This window comes from Eptatretus burgeri, chromosome 12 (assembly GCF_056783735.1).
Source record: "Eptatretus burgeri isolate ZD-2024b chromosome 12, Ebu_testis_v1, whole genome shotgun sequence".
Classification (NCBI taxonomy): Eukaryota; Metazoa; Chordata; class Myxini; order Myxiniformes; family Myxinidae; genus Eptatretus; species Eptatretus burgeri.
In genome coordinates this window covers 66740787-66759227 of record NC_140972.1, presented here as the reverse complement: position 1 = coordinate 66759227, position 18441 = coordinate 66740787, and the positions used below count along the sequence as shown (strand labels likewise).

At 44.5% G+C, this 18441-nt stretch overlaps 1 protein-coding gene and 1 long non-coding RNA gene across 2 annotated transcripts in view; one reads left to right on the top strand and one right to left on the bottom strand.

The window, feature by feature from the left end:
• Positions 1-9290: 9290 nt before the first annotated feature.
• LOC147015812 (uncharacterized) lies at positions 9291-12056 on the bottom strand. Its single transcript, XR_015050128.1, has 2 exons — positions 11995-12056; positions 9291-9674 (listed from the first exon to the last, which is right to left on the bottom strand). It is a non-coding gene; the product is annotated as an uncharacterized LOC147015812 (long non-coding RNA).
• Positions 12057-12229: 173 nt separating this feature from the next.
• LOC147015811 (uncharacterized) overlaps positions 12230-18441 on the top strand; it is a 120228-nt gene continuing 114016 nt past the window's right edge. Inside the window, exon 1 of the mRNA XM_085849122.1 lies at positions 12230-12313. The gene's annotated coding sequence lies outside the window, so the exon portion shown is untranslated. The remainder of the gene's footprint in view (positions 12314-18441) is intronic.

The following is an 18441-nucleotide window of genomic DNA, read 5'->3' as shown; positions in this document are numbered from 1 at the left end:
CACTAAACCAGAATGAGGCTGTCTTGATAAGTTACAGATTTGAGGACCTATATTGGCTTCTCTTGCATTCATATCATCGAGGGATACTGTGGTGTATTGGCAAACGTGCGCAAGGCACAATGTGGGGAGCGTTGTGGGGGCGTGGAGGTGTGGTGTTGGTGGTCACGTGTCCGCAAGGCTTATAGGTGTTTGCGCCGCTTGAGGCGTGTGTCTAGTCTGCAGTAGTGTGCATTTGGACGGGCAATAAACAGAGTTCGACAACCCTCACGACTATCCGAGTCCCGCTGGCCGCGCTGCGGCGTGCGGCCACAGCCCGCACCGAAAGGCGTGCGCGTGACCTGCGGCACCTGAGTCATCGCGTGGACCCCGGGGTCACCCGACATGCCCCAGCTGGAATCACCCATCACGTTCTGGCCGGCGATGGCGCGGACATCTGTGAGTGTCTGTTCAACAGCTGAAGCAGTCTCGACTGCCGAGTTGAATGTAACGTCGACACTTCGCATTCGCAGAATCGCCGACACCATCTTCGCATCTTGCAGCCCAGAAATAAAGCGATCTCTGAGTCGAGCTGGACGCTCCTCTGCCGTGAACTTGCAAGCCACGGCCGAATGCTTCACCCGCGCCACGAAATCTGCGACGCGCTCCTCCGCACCCTTCGCGAGGTGATCGAACTGGTATCGAGCCAGCTGCAATGACTTCTCCGGTGCCATGTGGGCTTTCATCTTCTCTACCATGTCCTTAAACGACAGCCCATCGTCACTGGGCTTATCCGGCGCTACCAAATCACTTAGTAGCCGATAATGTTCCGTTGATAGCGAGGCGAGCAAGATCGATTTGCGCTTGCTCTCGTCGTCTACATCATTCGCGTGGAAATAGCACCCCAACTGCTCTGAAAACAATTCAAAGTCGTCTCCGACGAAGACGGGCACTCGTCCGTGCGCCGTGCCCCGACATTCCACCATCCTCGAGCCGTCCTGCCGTTCACTCAACGCGAATTCGCAGGCGACGGCGAGACGTCTGACTGCAGGACTCGACCCGCACCGAAGACTGTGCGTGCGGCCGTGCGAAACTCGCGATGCGCTTCCCTGGGCTCCTCGCCAGGTGGTCGAACTCGAACCGTGCGAGCTGCGCTGATTTTCCCGGCTCCGGCAATGACCCCAAGTCAAAACTGAGGAAACCAGGCACTCTGCACACGTCGATCCGAAACAGACTCGTCGCCAGTGTAGTGTCCGGAGGGCAGCGAGACTCGGATAGTTGTGAGGGTTGTCGAACTCTGTTTATTGCCCGTCCGAATGCACACTACTGCAGACTAGAGACACGCTTCAAGCGGCGCAAACATCTATAAGCCTTGCGGACACGTGACCACCAACACCACACCTCCATGCCCCCACAACGCTCCCCGCATTGTGCCTTGCGCACGTTTGCCAATACACCACAGATACCAAATGGATTTCAAACTGAAGCCAGGTGTGAGCAGATGCTACTGAGGAGTGTACTGATCAGACTGAAGATGAGACAGAGACAAACCAATGAACATGACCCAGAGGCAGCAAACGCACATCACAATGAAGATAACACAGATGTAACAGGAGGGAGTCATCAAACATGCCCAAAGCAAAACAATGTAGAATACCAGATAGTTCCCACATGGTCCGCTTTCAACTCGATGTGCTCCACACCCAACACAGAAACCACATCTGTTCATGTTTTACCCTTGGTGGCAGCACCTGCTCATGAATAGATAACTTTGCTGACTTCTGAAACAGGCAGAAGAAACTAACAGATCTGTAGCCGGAGCAAATCAAAAAGCTGTAACACTTTGGACATGGCTTTGAATGAAAGAGCCAAGAAACTTGAAATGTTACAGCCAGATTGCAAGGAGAGATGGTGCACTTCATACTGTTTTGTGCACACTTAGAGCTATTGGGTCCACAAAAGAAGGAAGCGGAATAGACTATGCATGGGTTGCAGCAGAAATCTATGGTCCCCTTACATCTGGATATATGCTCTGTTATGGTTCTTATTGCCAGGGAAATTGGCATAGATACCTGTGGACAATAAAAATCAGTATATACTAGTACGTGCCCGTACGTGCGTAGTCATACATGCAAAGAAAAAAAGAATTGTGACGTCAATCGTCACGTCATGGCACCGTGTCCTGTCATTGGTTTGATAAATACATCGCCATAACTTGGGAACCACTTGTCTGATTAATATCAAACCTTGAAAAGGCACATCCACAGGGCCCCAGCAATATACCTGGCAAGTTTCAATCAAATCAGACAAGTGGTTGTCGAGAAACAGCGGTCGCAGACAGACAGACACCCAGAGATTGCTGGAATTATATATATAGCTATGATATTGTTGCGAATTCGCGCCCGCCGGCGTGCGAGCGGCCACGTAACTCAAATCGCGGCACGTCGCCTACCGGACGGACAATTCCGTCGTGACCCTCTCGGACTAACGCCGGGAACTAGTCACGGGTGGGCCTTTCGGCCTCACCACGATCGTGCCAACCGGCCCCCCGCGTGGGATAGGGTTGTTCGCCAAATTCGACCTACCTAAGTACCCACACGGAGCGTAGACCGGGCGATCGCACCTCGCCGCAGGTCGACCCCGGACACGGGCCACTGAAGCGACCCGTTCCGTACTGTCGGGATAACCGAGCGGTGTTATAGCGTTGACCTCGACGATTCCGATTAATTATCGGGCGTATTTAGCCCACTACCAACCCTTTACGTGAAGTAAGATGAAGATTCAATTAAAGAAAAAACGAAGCGAAACGGGAAAAACAGTTCAACATAAGGCACATTTATTCCGCGGCAAACGGAAAGCACACATATACAATTACAACAATTATGCACCAAAGCAATTGCAACAAAAGAAACACAATGCAGATCTACTACCGACTACGCGAGCACACGGCAACACTTACACAGTTTTACTTTACAGACGGCGCTGACAACACATATACTCAAAAGCAAAAGAAAAGGGCCACCCTCAACGACAAGGGGGCAGACGGGCCTGTGGGCCGAGACCGCGTGGAGCCTACCCGTCTTGTGATGAGCCGCAAAATGTCGCGGCGGTGCCCCGACTCCGCGCTCCTCCACGGGTTTCGTTGGCACTGCTTGGAATGGGGTGGGAACGGGGCCCCCTTTCCGCACTATCTCAGCGCGGGGGGGAGAAAGGGGGGAATTGTTGATGCTCTGGGGAAAGAGGATAGCTGGCTTGCTTGGGTCCCGCGACGAGCGACTCCACTGCGACCTCGACCGCGTTCCGGCTTCCCCTCTCTGCAGCTCCCCGACAGACTCCGAACCCCGACAGACCGATTCTCCTCCAGACCCGTATTGACTGCTGCTGCCACACTTCGCCGCCGCCACACCTCTCCAACTCGCCCGAGCCCGAAACAGAAAACTGACTGAATTTGCCCCGCGCTCGGCGCTTTATAGTACGGCAGGAGAATCCATATGCAAATTTCCGGATCAGGATGGGCTCGGGGGCGGAGCCACGCTCGCCCATTGGACGGAGGAAAAGTGGGCGTGAACCTCCCCTGATCCTCGAATTTGCATATATCGATTCTACTCCGACGCGCCTGGAGGCGGGGCCAAATCGCCCCGCGCTTAATGATTGGAGGGATCGGAAGTGGGCGTGTATCATTCCTGATCCGACTTTTCCTCGGAAAGGCCGCTTTTTGCACCCGCAGCTCAGCGCGCGTCCCGCACGAGGCCAGGACAGCCTGACGCTCGGTGCCCACAAGCGGTGCGGGAATGGCGGTAGAAGGAGGAGAGGTGAAGGTGGTGGAGGGTCTAAAGTGGCGGTCCCTGGCCACGGTGACGCTTGGAATGGCGGTGATGCGATGGTTGCGAGAGCGAGTTGCGAAGGTAAAGGTCGTGGCTGTTGGCGTTGTTGTTGTTGTTGTGAAGCGGCGTTGCGGTTGGTGGTTGTGTGATGGCGGTTGAGACGTGGTTGGTTCAAAATAAAGGTAGAACAGAAAAACGGCTATCTTAAAGGGTCGCAGCCCGAATGAATCACATTTATTCCCTCTAAACAACGGGTTTGGGCTAACTACACATGTACTTACAGAGATATCTCACCTACGGGACCTGAATGGTGGTTTGCGAATTTCCTCAACCACAACAATATATACTGAAACGCAAAAGAAACTTACCACCTTTTAAACCTTCAAGTATCAACAATAACACTGCGTGTAGTAAATGTGTGAACTTATTTGTGGACAATAGTGTCCTCACTGTCAGACAAAACGGTCACGGATGGTCACTTGAATCTTCAATGGTCACTTCATAGCACACCTGTTGAACAGCCGTTTTGACTGTCAGTGATTAGCCAAGGGGTACGGGATGATTTTAATGAGCTGCACATGATGTCTTGATATTAGATTTAAAAAGGCCAGTGCAAAATGGGCATTTCAATCAACATGCCACAATTGTCAGGGGATCAACGGCAGTGTGCCTTGGGCATACTGCAAGGCGGATTGAGCTACCGTGAGATGGCACGTCGCCTTGGCTGTTCACACCAGACGATATCGGCCCTGGTGGACAGAGACACCCTCCACAACTCTGCAGATGACAGACCTCGATCAGGGAGGCCAAGAGTCACCACTGCAAGGCAGGACAGGCAGATGGTCCTAAGTCAGATGGCTTCAGACATTGAGGACTGAGTGGGACAGAATCCAGCAGCAATCCATCCAAAGACTGGTAGGCAGTATGCGCCGACGATGCACTGCCTGTATCCAAAACAATGGTGGTCACACATGCTATTGAAAGGGGACTGACATTGCACCCTGTGCTGTTCTGTACTGTAGAACAAACTTATGAGATGGTGTATCTTCGTCAAAAACTTGACATGTCATCAATAAAATGCCAATGTTTCAATTAGCAATTGTTGGTTTGTTTTATTAACCTCCGCCATCGAAGATGGACGGAGGTTACTGTTTTCACCCCTGTCTGTTTGTTTGTTTGTGAACAGTATTACGGAAAAACTCCTGGACGGATTTCGACGAAACTTGGTGGGGGGATGAGGTATGGTCCAAGCATCATGGCAGTAGATTTTGGACTTGGTCCAAAGTCCAATATGGCCGCTATGGCGGCCATTTTGAAAAAATATTTGAATTTTTTTTTTTTGTATTTCTACATGTTTTAAGTGATTTACAACCAAAAATAAGTAAATTTGTTTGAGAAAAAAAATCTTAGAAATTTTGCACCTTTTTTTTCAAAAAAATTTCGATTTTTTTTTTTTTTTTTTTTTTTTTTTTGGCATTTCTACATGCGCGTCCATCTAGTTTAGTTTATTCAATCGTGGTTCAGTAGAGTCTGATCCGTTTTGACCTACAATGAATAGGATATCAGGTTCACTTAAGTGACCCAGCAGTATTGGCGGCGGAGGTTTTGCACTCTACCGAGTGCTCCCCCTCTAGTTTTGAACTGTTACAATTTTATTACATTTCAAACAAGTGGTTAGTTTCTTTTGCGTTTCAGTATATTTGTGTTTCAAATGTCCAGACCTTTAATTTGATATGCTACATGCTTTGCTTTATAACAATATTTGAAACTGGTAGTTGCAACCGAAACAGCGATAATGGTATTTTAGGGGGCCACATTGAAAGCCACCAAAATGTACGCAAAATGCAAAACAAAAATTAGCACCATGATTTTTCTGATTCTCAATGCATCTGTCTGCAATAACATCCATGATGCAAAGAATTATCATCCAGTGCCCAAGGTATTAGAGTTTCATATATATGCTTCGACACTACCTTGGCTTCTTGGGTTGTCTGGAATTTCCCAGGTCCTGCAAGAGCGCCCTGGCCTACTTACAAGGCTGCTCTCTTTTAAAAGAAGGTAAAAGACAGATTACTGGGGATAAAGCAATAATAAGGAGTTTAGGGAAAGGTGTTTAGACACAAACATTGTGAGGAGAGACGACATGCTCTCTAAATGATTATCAACGCATTTTCCTGTTACACTTTATTTTACCTCACACTTTCATACAAAAGTATGAATCAAGGGAAATAATTATTCTAATTTATGCATTACTTCACCCCTAGGAGTTATTTCCGCAACAATATATTCCATTGGCACACCATGAACGCTCGAAGGAGCACTGTTTTGGTGGTGGTGGCGGGTGGCCGAGTCGTGGTGTAACAAATTTTGATTTGATGATCATTTTGTCAAGACGACCAGTCTACAACATACCAATCCGTTCTTTTAATGAAACTGCTGTAATTATTCTCATTCATGCCAATATGCAAGATAACGTTTGTGTTAATGCAGAGAAAGCTGTATTGGGTCTTGATTATTTTGCCATGCAAATGTGGATGTTCAGTTCAGGTTGATGTATGAGAGTGCATGAATGGATTAATGTCTTATTTATTTTTTATTTTTTACTAAAGCGGACAAAATGATTGACCCATTTTGTTTCTGTCGTTGATCAGAATGAAATTAAGTGGGTCTACTAGTTTGTGCTGATTTGTACAAATTAATATACACCGGAAACACCACGGTTGGAAAAAATAATAATTGTTGCAGTATTCATCCAACAGTTTTTATAAGGGTAACTGTGATGTCATTGAATCCCAGCCAGTTACATGGAAGCACTGTATATTCATGTTAAGTACAAGTTCAGGTCTCTGGACTCCTTTTTAAAAACTTTCAAAAATCTTTTTACTGCATTGTGGAATAAGATATTTCAGGCTGTTCATTCATTTGTGTGTGACACATGGTAGGGGGAGAAGAGGGGAGCTTGTATTCATCATTGTTGGGAGCATTCGGTGTTGCTCATGCAGTGCTCCTTCGAGGTTATGGCAGGAAAAAAATTTCACCAATGTGCCAGCAGTAACTTTCCTACTTTTTTGAGATGATGTTAAGCCAAATGTATTGTTGGCATTTTTTTTTGTATACCTTGTCGAAGCTCGTATGAGAGCTAACACACAACGCACAGCAAGGGGGCATGAGACAAGAGGGGTGGGAGTGGGAGGGACAAAACAGTGGGGAACAGACACATTAGGAGATCTGTGGAAGAGAGAGGGATGGGACGGGGAACATGGAGAAGAGAAGAGGGACTTTCAGGAAGGAAAGCAGGGGAATTGAAGGAAGTGGGGTTGGGTGGATTATCGGGGGAAGAAAAGATCGAGGATTTGGATGGGGGATGATAAGAGGTGGTGGTGAACAGCTGTTTTGAAAGTCTGGAGGGAAGAATGGGAAAGAATAGAGTGAGGGAGTTTATTCCAAAGGCGGGAAAAAAGAGGAATGAAAGAGTGAAGGTGAGCAGTGATTCGTGATTTTGATAGTTTTACCAGAAGGGGATTGTTGGCGGACCTTGAGCGCCCTGTGGAAATGTGGTGGGGACAAATCACAGAGAGAGAGAGAGCAGGGGGGCGAGGCTGGAGAGGAGACGGTAGAAGACAGCAAGACCACTGACCAACCTGCGGTGATTGAGTGAGAGGCCCAAAGACTCAACTTCATTGCGGGAGGTGCCAATGATCCTAAATGCCCTGGTTTCGACAGCGTGAAGCTGAGAAAGGTGGGAGGCAGGAGCACCAGCCCAGAGGGGAGAGCAGTACTCCATCAGGCTATGGACAAAAGCTTTGTAAGTGGTCAGGAGCTCAAGAGGGCCGAGGAAGGACTTTGTACGACGGAGGATTCCTAGTCGGCGACTGGCTTTGGAGGCGAGGTTGGAAATGTGACTTTCCCAGGAAAGGTCATAGCAAATAGTGAGACCCAGAAGCTTGAAAGAAAAGACTTCTTCCAGAGGATTGTTGAGAAAGTGGATGGGGGGGGTTCTAAACGGTCCTTTTGAAGAGACATAGTGAGAGTGTGAGATTTGTCTGGATTGAAAGACGTGTTCCACGTGTTGGACCAGTTTGTGATTTTATCCAGATCTGCAGTGAGCGAAGAAGCTGCTGCTTGCCAGTCTGAGGGATGACAGATGGTACGACAGAGGGTGGAGTCATCAGCAAAGAGATATAGAGGATTTTCCAGAGAGTCGGAGAGATCATTGATGAAAACCAGAAAAAGAACAGGGCCCAGAACGCTACCTTGAGTAACTCCAGCCTGGACAGGAAGAGGGGATGAAAGAACTCCATTTAGGGCCACACGTTGACTGTGACAGGAGAGGAAGTCTGCAAGCCATGAGTGGAGGTGGCCTTGGATACCATGGGAAGAGAGTTTGGTGAGTAGGGCAGGGTGCCGGACTGTGTCAAAAGCACATGATATGTCCAGGGATACAGCTCGGATTTCCTGTCTGGCATTGAGGACCTCCATCCATTGATGGGAGAGCAGAAGCAGCATATCCAGGGTTGAGTGACCAGGTCTGAAACCAAATTGATGATCGGAAATCAAGCCATTGGAGAAGAGGAAGGATTTCATGTCTGAAGCAATGATGGATTCCATCATCATCATCATCATCATCATCATCATCCATCTTTTCGACTAATGTCGCTAATATTTTTGTATAACCGCAGGACTTTAAAGCATTCAAGAATAAAGGGTGTGTCGGTGGTCGTGCAATATAAACACATGGCTGTTTATCACACACACTTGACTTGGACCCATGATGCTTCTCATTATAATGACAGCTTTTCTTCTGTAGTGGAGTGGTACCATACTCTCTTACAGAGCATTGGTGCTGCTGAAGCAGTTTCTTGGCAAGCCCCGTCCTTGGAGGACTAAAGGGCTAAATATTACTTCAAAACCAATTTCAATCATGCATAAGTTGGTACAAATTACATTCACACAAGTACACTTATTGTGTAAATATAATTTACACATACATGACTCTTAATTTACAGTATGTTGTTATAGCCACCAAACCGTTCTGGTTTCTCGGTTCTAATCCGGCAAGCCGTGTCAAAATGACCGTGACAGACACCCGCTTCAAGAACCTCCTGTCGGATCCTCGCGTCTTAGGCCGTGTTAACGTGCAGATTGAAGGGTTTAAACCGAGCGAGTGTCCTTGCTGATAGGCAATCACGTGACAGATCTTGATCTTCAGCTGAGCAACCAAGTCACGTGATGCAAGCGTATCTCGCAGCACGAGGACCGTGGCCAATTTATCCACAACGGGATTTGTTAAACCACGAGAAGAAACCGCCAGGACAAACATAATCGGCCAGAGACCAAGTCATTTTATACATGTATAGAAAATGCATTGCAGGGGGAGGGGGGAGATTGGTCAAGCAGAACACTTATGGACAAGCAATATTTACAATTCAATACAATAACTATAACGGCACTCGGTAAAGCACACACCTCTGCTGCGCTGAACAGTTTACGTTTTGTATCCCACTGATGGGCCGAATATGCATCCGGACTTTAACCCAAATCATCCACCAGGTTTTGTCATAATTCATCCACAACTTTTTGAAATATCACACCCACGAAACATCACAGTGAGGGTCAAGTCAAATTGAGCTGCAGGTGGGACTCAGAAGCATCGCCACACATAACTGTCCGTCGACCAATGTACCAGCAAGCAGAGGATTCCAACCCAACCCCTCAGAGTCGTTCTCGCTTTTTATGGGGTTTTGAGTATCCCCCACCCTTCACGCGCTCATTGGCTGCTCGCTTGGTATTTGCGATGCTTCTCGTTGCGTACAGTTCTCGCACTGTCTGGATCCCTCTTGCAACATCTTGATCTCCCTCACAGCGTCTGGATTTCTGGGGGGGCAAGAGTCGCTGTTTGTGGGGATACTAGATCGAGTTCACACACCACCTGGTAAGAAATTTCAAGGACTTTCAGAAAGATTTCTGATTTATATTTCACAGATTTAGTCTAGATTTAAATGTGTCCAATGATGCAGCATTACGTACATGAATGGGAAGATTGTATCAGAGCTTTGGAGTGGCAACAGAGCTACATCACCATAGTGAGTCTGAGTGTCGGATCCAGGTGCTGTTTGCATATGTACTGTGGATGATGAATGGAGTGTGATGGAAAATGTAGACATTTTCAATCTGAGAAGATCTGAAATGAAGCAAGATCTTAACTGGACATGTCGTAAGGCCAAAAAAAAAAAATGTTGCATTGGCGTAACCCGCCCGACCCTAAAAATTCCGCCGACCCTACGTTTTTTTTTGTTTTTTTTGCGATCGAAAAATTTTGCTGACCCTATTTTATTGCTATTTTTGTTGTTTTGCTATCGTTTTCAAGTATCTTGTTGATTGTGATCGCGATCGCAAAAGCCCGGAAGTGTTTCGGACAGAACCCACCGACAAAAAGGGTGGTACTCGAGCCGGGGGAGATTTTGGGAGGGATTTATTAGGAAAAAAAAGAAAAAAAAAAGATCCCGACCGACCTACCCTATTTTTCAGTGACCCGTTACGCCAATGCAACATTTTTTTTTTTGGCCTAAGATGGAGCCAGTGCAGAGAACGAATGATGCGTTTTGACTTCTGGTGTGTGTGATGAGGCGTGCCGAGTCGACTTGTTTTGGATATCTCAAAGTGGAGTCAAAAATGAGCTGGTAGGTTGATCAACATTGGTACAGTTCCAACTAGAAGGTACAGTCTTTTGCATGTATGCTACATATGATAGTCTATGTTCACATACAAAATTTTAGCTAAATCGGACTAGGGGTTGACGAGATATTGTCTTGAGAACTTTTGACCTTTTCGACTAATGTCGCGTTTCCACCAAAATTCAAATCCTCATATCTCAGCAACCCCTTGCCCTATGTCGATTATTTTGGTGTCGTTGGAAAGGTAATTGTCCATAGAATGCAAATCCAGCATCGGTTCGTCGTTCTTGTTAAGTTAGGGGTGGATGATTTTTTGACCTGACATTTGACCTTGATCTTGACCTTGAAGACCTCGTGACCTTGACCTGGCCTTGCATGAAAATGAAAGTTCATAGTGTCTAGTATAACATATCAAAAAAACTGGAGGGGTAGTATTTTTTGTTCTCGAGAAATTTTCGGCCAAAGTTCTAAGGTCGTAAAAATGCAACCAAATCATGAAGTCATAGACATGCCCAGGCTTGTCAGTTTACAGTCAATATTAGCTAGATTACGTTCAAACATGAATGGACTTGCCCAGGCCTGTTTCGCAGTGCTGCCGACGGAAAACAAGGCAAAACTGCATCGAGTTTTTTGTCAATACTAGAATACATCTTGACATGCCCAGACATGTCCAGACATGCCCGGGCATGCCTGGGCATGTCTATGACGTCATGATTTGGTTGCATTTTTACGACCTTAGAACTTTGGCCAAAAATATCTCGAGAACAAAAAATACTACCCCTCCAGTTTTTTGATGTTATACTAGACACTATGAACTTTCATTTTCATGCAAGGTCAGGTCAAGGTCACGAGGTCTTCAAGGTCAAATGTCATGTCCAAAAATCATCCACCCCTAACTTAACTCGATCGACGAACCGATGCTGGATTTGCATTCTATGGACAATTACCTTTCCAACGACAACAAAATAATCGAGATAGGGCAAGGGGTTGCCGAGATATGAGGATTTGAATTTTGGTGGAAACGCGACATTAGTCGAAAAGGTCAAAAGTTCTCAAGGTCATATCTCGTCAACCCCTAGTCCGATTTAGCTAAAATTTTGTATGTGAACATAGACTATCATATGTAACATACATGCAAAAAATTAGCCAAATCTGAGGGGCTCGGGTTACAAATTATTTTTTTTCCTGGGTGATTTGAGGTGGAATGACCCATCAGATTTTTCTGGGTGGATGACCCATCAGAGCACCTGTACACCCATAGGCACCACGAGGATCGTGGAGTAATACAGTGGCACATCCGCCACTCTACAAACACGATGGGAACGGTTCACCACACTCATTTGTTCCTCTTCTTCCGATCCAAAAAAAAGTTCAACGTAAACATTTTATTTGTCGTTTCCGAGTTATTTTCATGCTTTTCGACACGGCAGTTCACTTTGCAAATGCTACTTTAGAAGTTCAAGACTTGTAAACAAAACCGAACTTCCGTCGTTGTACTCAGATTGATAATAAGATGGCACCTGCGATACGTATTGCAGTCCCGAGACGCACTGGAAAGTTTTCCCGCCAAAAAACCACGACGGAGCTCGCCACCGAGCGTTTCCGCACCATATCCATATTAACATTTATAAATGTTGCAAAATGGGGACTTTTTGACACTACTTCCTCACAGATATCCCATTCCAAGGTGTTTTTAAATAAGATTAGTGATTTTGTTTAAAATTTAATCCAAACCAATATAAAACTTCCCGTCCTCATAGTTCCGCGATAGTTCCGGTGTTGATCAGTGCGCGCGCGTGTGTGACTCGGGGCAGGTGGCGCGTTTTTCTTCGCTCCTCGGTAAGTGCATTCATCACTAGGATCGGTGAATCTCTAGTTTGCGCTAATTACCTCACGGTGAAGGCGATTTAAACTCCATTCGGTGGATTTGGATTCGTTGCGTGACACCGATTAATTAATTAATTATTTTTTTGTTTTGTTTGTTTTCTTTTTAGTACTTGCATCCTGCCTGCTCGACCAAACCTGCCTTTGTATCGCCAGTAAGGGATGCCAGGCGTTTTTTAGTCAAAGTACAGTATTGATGTATGAGGAGTAAAACGCGTTTTGTTTGTTTGTTTGTTTGTTTTGATGGAAAAAAACGTATTCACCTCAGGTTTGTTGGATGGAGGAAATGTTTTGGCGGAAGGGGGAGGGCCGAGGGGGGTTTCCCCTGTGTTTTTGTTCCCAAACTGCTAAACAAAACTTCTTCTTTTTTTAAATCTGCTTTAATCGTACTTCACTACCTTCTTCCATTTTTATTTTTCATTAAAAAAAAAAAACCCGAGTCCGTTCGCTTTACCTCAGCCTCAGGCGTTTGCTGTGGAGGGTGGGGGTGGAGTTGAGAGAGAGGAGGCAGGACAGAGGGGAGAGCTATGATGCCTCACCAAACGTTGCTATACTGTGGGAGGGGTAAGGGAGCGAATGAAAAGAAAAAAAAGAGGTGAGGGGTGGAGGTGGGGTCTCACACGACGACACACGACAACAGAGTTTGTAATCTGCTGGCACATCTGCAAAAACTTTGATATCCCAGTTCCAGAAAACATGGAAGTATCGCTCACGTTTGATTGAATGATCCGATCGAGCATGAACATCGAAAACAAAGTGTTGCGACCAGATATCACACTTTGGTACAAAAAAAATAGAAGAAGGCATTGATTGCTAAGTGAGGGGTTAATACCTGGGATTTTGGACTAAACGATGCAGAAATCAAGAAAGTGACCAAACACCAAGACCTCAAGAATGAAGTGAGAAGATCCTGGAAGCTGAAGAATTCCAAAGTTGTTCCAGTGATAGCGAGACTTACAGGAATGATGACAAATAACCTCACAGAGATATTAAACATAGGGGCAATATCCCTGGGTGCTCACCTGGTAGTGGCTGGATAAGATAACCAGGGAACCACTGGTAGGCATGGATGACCAACAAAATATATAATGGAGAACAAAGTAAATACCTGTGGATATATTTTGATTTTTTTTTTTTTCATGAACAAACCTTGGTATATTGCGGGCAGTAAAGGTTGTGGTCAAGTTTCATCGAAATTATGTGTGGTTTCAGAAAAGAGAACAAATACATATTTTGGGGTCTACCTCAGACCCTGTTTTAAAAAAAAAATCAATTTTTAATGCCATCACAGGTGATGAAGGTTGTGCAGGAAATCTCAAAAAGTTGTGGATGGATCCAGATGAAATTTGGTGGGCAGGTTTGGTGTGTGACAAGGACAAACTGATTCGATTTTGGTGAAGATCTAGATCTGGCTACTAGAATTTAAGTGATTCTTCACCATTGAGAAATAGGGCCAAAAACTATAAAAAGCATGATATCTCAAAAAGTCGTGGACAGATTCGGACGAAACTTGGTGTACACGTTGGGTGTGTGACGAGGAAGAATTGGTTCAATTTTGGTGAAGATCCGGATCTGATAAAAAAATATTTTTAAGTGATTCTTCACCATCGAGAGATAGGGCCAAAAACGTTGCATAGCATGATATTTCAAAAATGTATTGGGCCCAATATGTTCTAATGGATCAGGCATTACGTGTGGTGTGTGCTCTACTGAGTGCCCTTGTCGTTTTTACTGTAATTCAGCAGTTATTGGCTTGAGAACTGCAGAATAATTTGGTGAGATTGGAGCCCATGAACTTTAATTGGTCATCGCACATACTGGTCTCCAGATGAAGGATTACTGAAAAAGTAAGACCATCTTTGAGTCCGTTTTCATCACACATATAAAATTAATAAAGCCCACATTTTGTGCAATCTGATTGTAAATAATGTTTTGCATTATTCAGTTTGAAAATACATTATTCATCTGAACAAAAAATGTTAAAATCTACAATGTCCCTGCAAAAACTGGTCAACCCTGGCAGATTTCCTTTTAACCGTCGGTTGACTTGATTACCGTCATAACCAAAAATATTGGCACCTTGCACTTTTTTTCAAATAATGCACCATTTCTTCCAGAAAATTGTTGAAATAAAAAATATTTTGATATCCACATATGTATTTCTTTGGTTTTCAGTGGAACAAAAAAAAAAAAAAAAAGAGCTGAAAAAATGACAATCTGAGCTTGTTACACACATCTAATTGGTTCACGAAAAAATATTTTCATGAAAAAAATAAGTGACTACTATATTCGTTATTGTTGTTTGTCTGTCTGTTGGGTAGTTGATCTAGTCGAAAAAAAAAAAAAAAATTTCAAATTTTTTTTGGAGATTTGTTCTACCCTTATCAGTATTTAAAATGGCGATTTCAGTTAATACAATGGCGATTTCGATGAAACTTGGTTGGTAGGTTCATACCATGACCTAGTTGTGTGTAAATGAGAACCGTTGCTATGGACACCACCGTGGCCTAGCAACGGGACTTTGAAATTTTTGAAAAATCATAAAAAATTAATTTTTTCGAAAATCAAAAATCTGGCCACGAGCGACTGCGGGCAGTACATTCAGCCATATTGTCAAAATTTTCCCGCTGGATCCTATGAAAACTGTTGGAGAAGATAGACTTTGAATGAACCCTGGTCGAAAACAATAAAAAAAATTAAGTTCGTTATATCTCAGAGACTGAGTCAGATATACATGAAACTGGTATGGTAGGTTCATGGTATGTCCTAGTTTTGTGTGAGAAAGAACCGTTCCTATGGACCCTTCCGTTGCCTAGCAACGGCCGAAAAACCTCAATGTGGGGGGTATTTTAACGAAAAAACAATCTGCAGCATTAACCCTTGAAGCTAGAATCATGAATTTTCTTGTGCTTAATCCTCAAGTCATTCCCCATCGAACGGGCCCATCGCGTCAGGTTCTATTGGGTAATCGACTACCCATGTCCGCCTACCGGCTTGTCTGTCTGTCTGTCCCGAGCATAGCTCCGTGGTTTTTGATCTGATCCTGATACATTTTTGGTGGGAGGTTTATATCATGATCTAGTTGTGTTTTCATGAGAATGGGTGTGGTGCGCCCATTATGGGTGGAGCCACGCCCAAAAAACATGTGTTTTTAGGGGGTAGCCGATTTCAATTTGCATCTTCTCCAAGGGGGGTTGTCGAATCTGACAGGGGTTTCGGTATTTTGTTAGCTCAATGGCACCTGCATAGCCCCACGGAGCTCGATTTTTCATTTTCGTCACAAGGTCACGAACTTAGAAAATTGCGAATTTTGACACAAAAAATTATCTTCTCCAAGTGGTTTGTCGAATCTGGCAGGGGTTTCGGTATTTGGTTAGCCAAATGGCACCTGCACAGCCCCACGGAGCTCGTTTTTTTTTATTTTTTATTTTTTCTTCATTTTCGTCCCAAGGTCACAAGGTCACAAACTTCAAAATTTGTGAATTGTGTTTTTAAGGGGTAGCCGATTTCAATTTGCATCTTCTCCTCGGGGGTTTGTCGAATCTGACAGGGGCTTCGGTATTTTGTTAGCCCAATGGCACCTGCATAGCCCCACGGAGCTCGATTTTTTTTTTTTTTTTTTTTCCATTTTCGTCCCAAGGTCAAGGTCACAAGGTCACGAACTTCAAAAATTGCGAATTTTGACATAAATTATCTTCTCCGAGGGGTTTGTCAAATCTGGCTGGGGTTTCGGTAATTGGTTAGCCCAATGGCACCTGCATAGCCCCACGGAGCTCTTTTTTTTTCTCTCATTTTCTTCCCAAGGTCAAGGTCACAATGTCACGAACTTAGAAAATTTCGAGTTTTGACATAAAAATCATACGACCGCCCAAATTTGAGAGCGAGGATGACAATATTTTTTATGCATAATCTTGAGGTCATTCCCCACCTAAAGTCTTAACCATTTTGCTCTATCTCGAACACCCTGCCCGTGGCGCCCCCTTCAAGTTTGTTTTTACGCTGATTTCATCAAAGTATGGATAATCCGAGGAGTGTGAAATGCCATATAGCCTATATGACGTTATATTGTTCCTGGAATGTTCCAGAGGAAGTTTTGCACCAAAGGTCATAATCCTTGATCCTTAACCTTTAAAGTTCACAAAGGTCAAATTTTCAAAGTTGTGGGAATCAAACCGGGTTTTCGACCTTCGATGAAGTAACTCCAATAAGCTATAGCACGTATCCTGTTTCCTTATTTTCATGTCCACAACATTGTTTTGTGACCTTCAAAGGTTATGCAAAGGTCAAATTTTGAAAGTTGTTGAACGAAACCGGGTTTTTGACATTTTGCAGCTTATAACCTGTCACTCGAACCACATCATGTTGATCATTTTTATAACTTGGTCAAACATTATCACATTTTCTCATCCTTGACTTCTGAAACGATCTACATCGTCAAATACCGCTCGTGAACCATCGTAGTCTTCAGACTTGTCTAATCTAAAATAGCCCGGACAATATTATTGACACCTTTTCGAAGTTGTTTGAAATAATTCGATTTCAAGCAGGTGATGCTCCCTAACTTTGTAATTGAACTCACCTTTGGTGAGCTGCAGGTGCCTGCAATATAAAAATCACTCATTTAACCAGTTTGAAAGGAGAAAAGGAGTCGTTCTGCTGTTTTGTGTCACTACCACAATGAGCATGGACAAAAGAAAGACAAGAGAATTGTCTGAGGTCAGACACAAGATTGCAGCTAAGCATGGACAATCTCATGGCTACAAGTCCATCTCCATAGATATTGATGTTCCTGTGTCCACCGTGCACAATGTTATCAGGAAGTGTAAGGCCCATAGCACTGTAGCCCACATCCCTGGACCGGGCCGCAAGAGAAAACTTGATCGAAGATTGCAACGAAGGATTGTTCGAATGGTGGAGAAAATACCTCGATCAACTGCCGGATTCAAGCTGATCTTCAGACACAAGTTACGATAGTTTCAATTCGATGAAAGGGGGTTCTATGGTTGGAGATCCAGGAGGACCTCACTGCTTCGGCCTTAGAGGGAGACATAAGAAAGCCCGGCTGGAGTTTGCCAAAACACACCTGAACAAGCCAAAATCCTTCTGAGAAAATGTCCCTTGGAGAGATGAGTCCAAATTGGAGCTTTTTAGGTCATCTCTATCATCTCAGTAGAGATGACCTAATAACCCCAGTCTCGAAGTCTGTCCGTCCACAATCAAACCGAGTGGAGACAAATAACCAATAGTGGAATGGATAGAGGTTGATGAGACGTGCACAACAATATAACTTTCAAGGTCGTCCAAGGTCGAGGTCAACATCACGAGGCTGTCAAAGTTGCGAAAATCGTCTATTTCAAATCGTATCTCCTCCCTCATTTATCAAGAGAGATCAAATGTTATTAGTGATTCAGATACTGTGGCCTATTATCGAGAACAACACGAGCCATTTTTTTGAAATTTGCTCTCGTTCCGATTTTATAGCCCTTCAAACTTCGTTCTGATTCCCTGTATGGGACGTTCATAAAGTACGTACATACAAAAAAAAGTATTAAAAAATTGAGAACCGGGACTCTCTGAGACAAATATTACATTTGAAGCTTTTGTCAGATTTAACTAAAACAATGGAACACAAGTTTATATGCACCCTTACTTTCATTTATGACATTAACATTGTCTTGAATGTCAATTTGTACTTTTATTTTCATAAATGACGTGCTGTGATATTAAAAGAAAAAGGTAAATTACACCGCTAGGGACTGCATTGTCATGGCTTACAAACATCGGTTCATAAGGAACTGCTGGCTTTGCAAGCGATTAGCGATGTATGAGGGGGGTGGGTGGGTGGTCACTAGCCTGCATACAGAGGGGGTTGGGTGGTTTTGAAACCCGGAAGTAGAGTGTACGTACTTTATGAACTGCCCCTATTCCAGTCTGGCACAGAGTTACTTTCAACCTCTGGCAGAGATGACCGGCACTCCCTCTCGGGGGTATTTTTGGTAAAGCACATCATCTTTGTTTACAGAAAACAAAATGAAGCCTTCAAAGAAAAGAACACCTTCCCTACAGTCAAACATGGAGGAGGT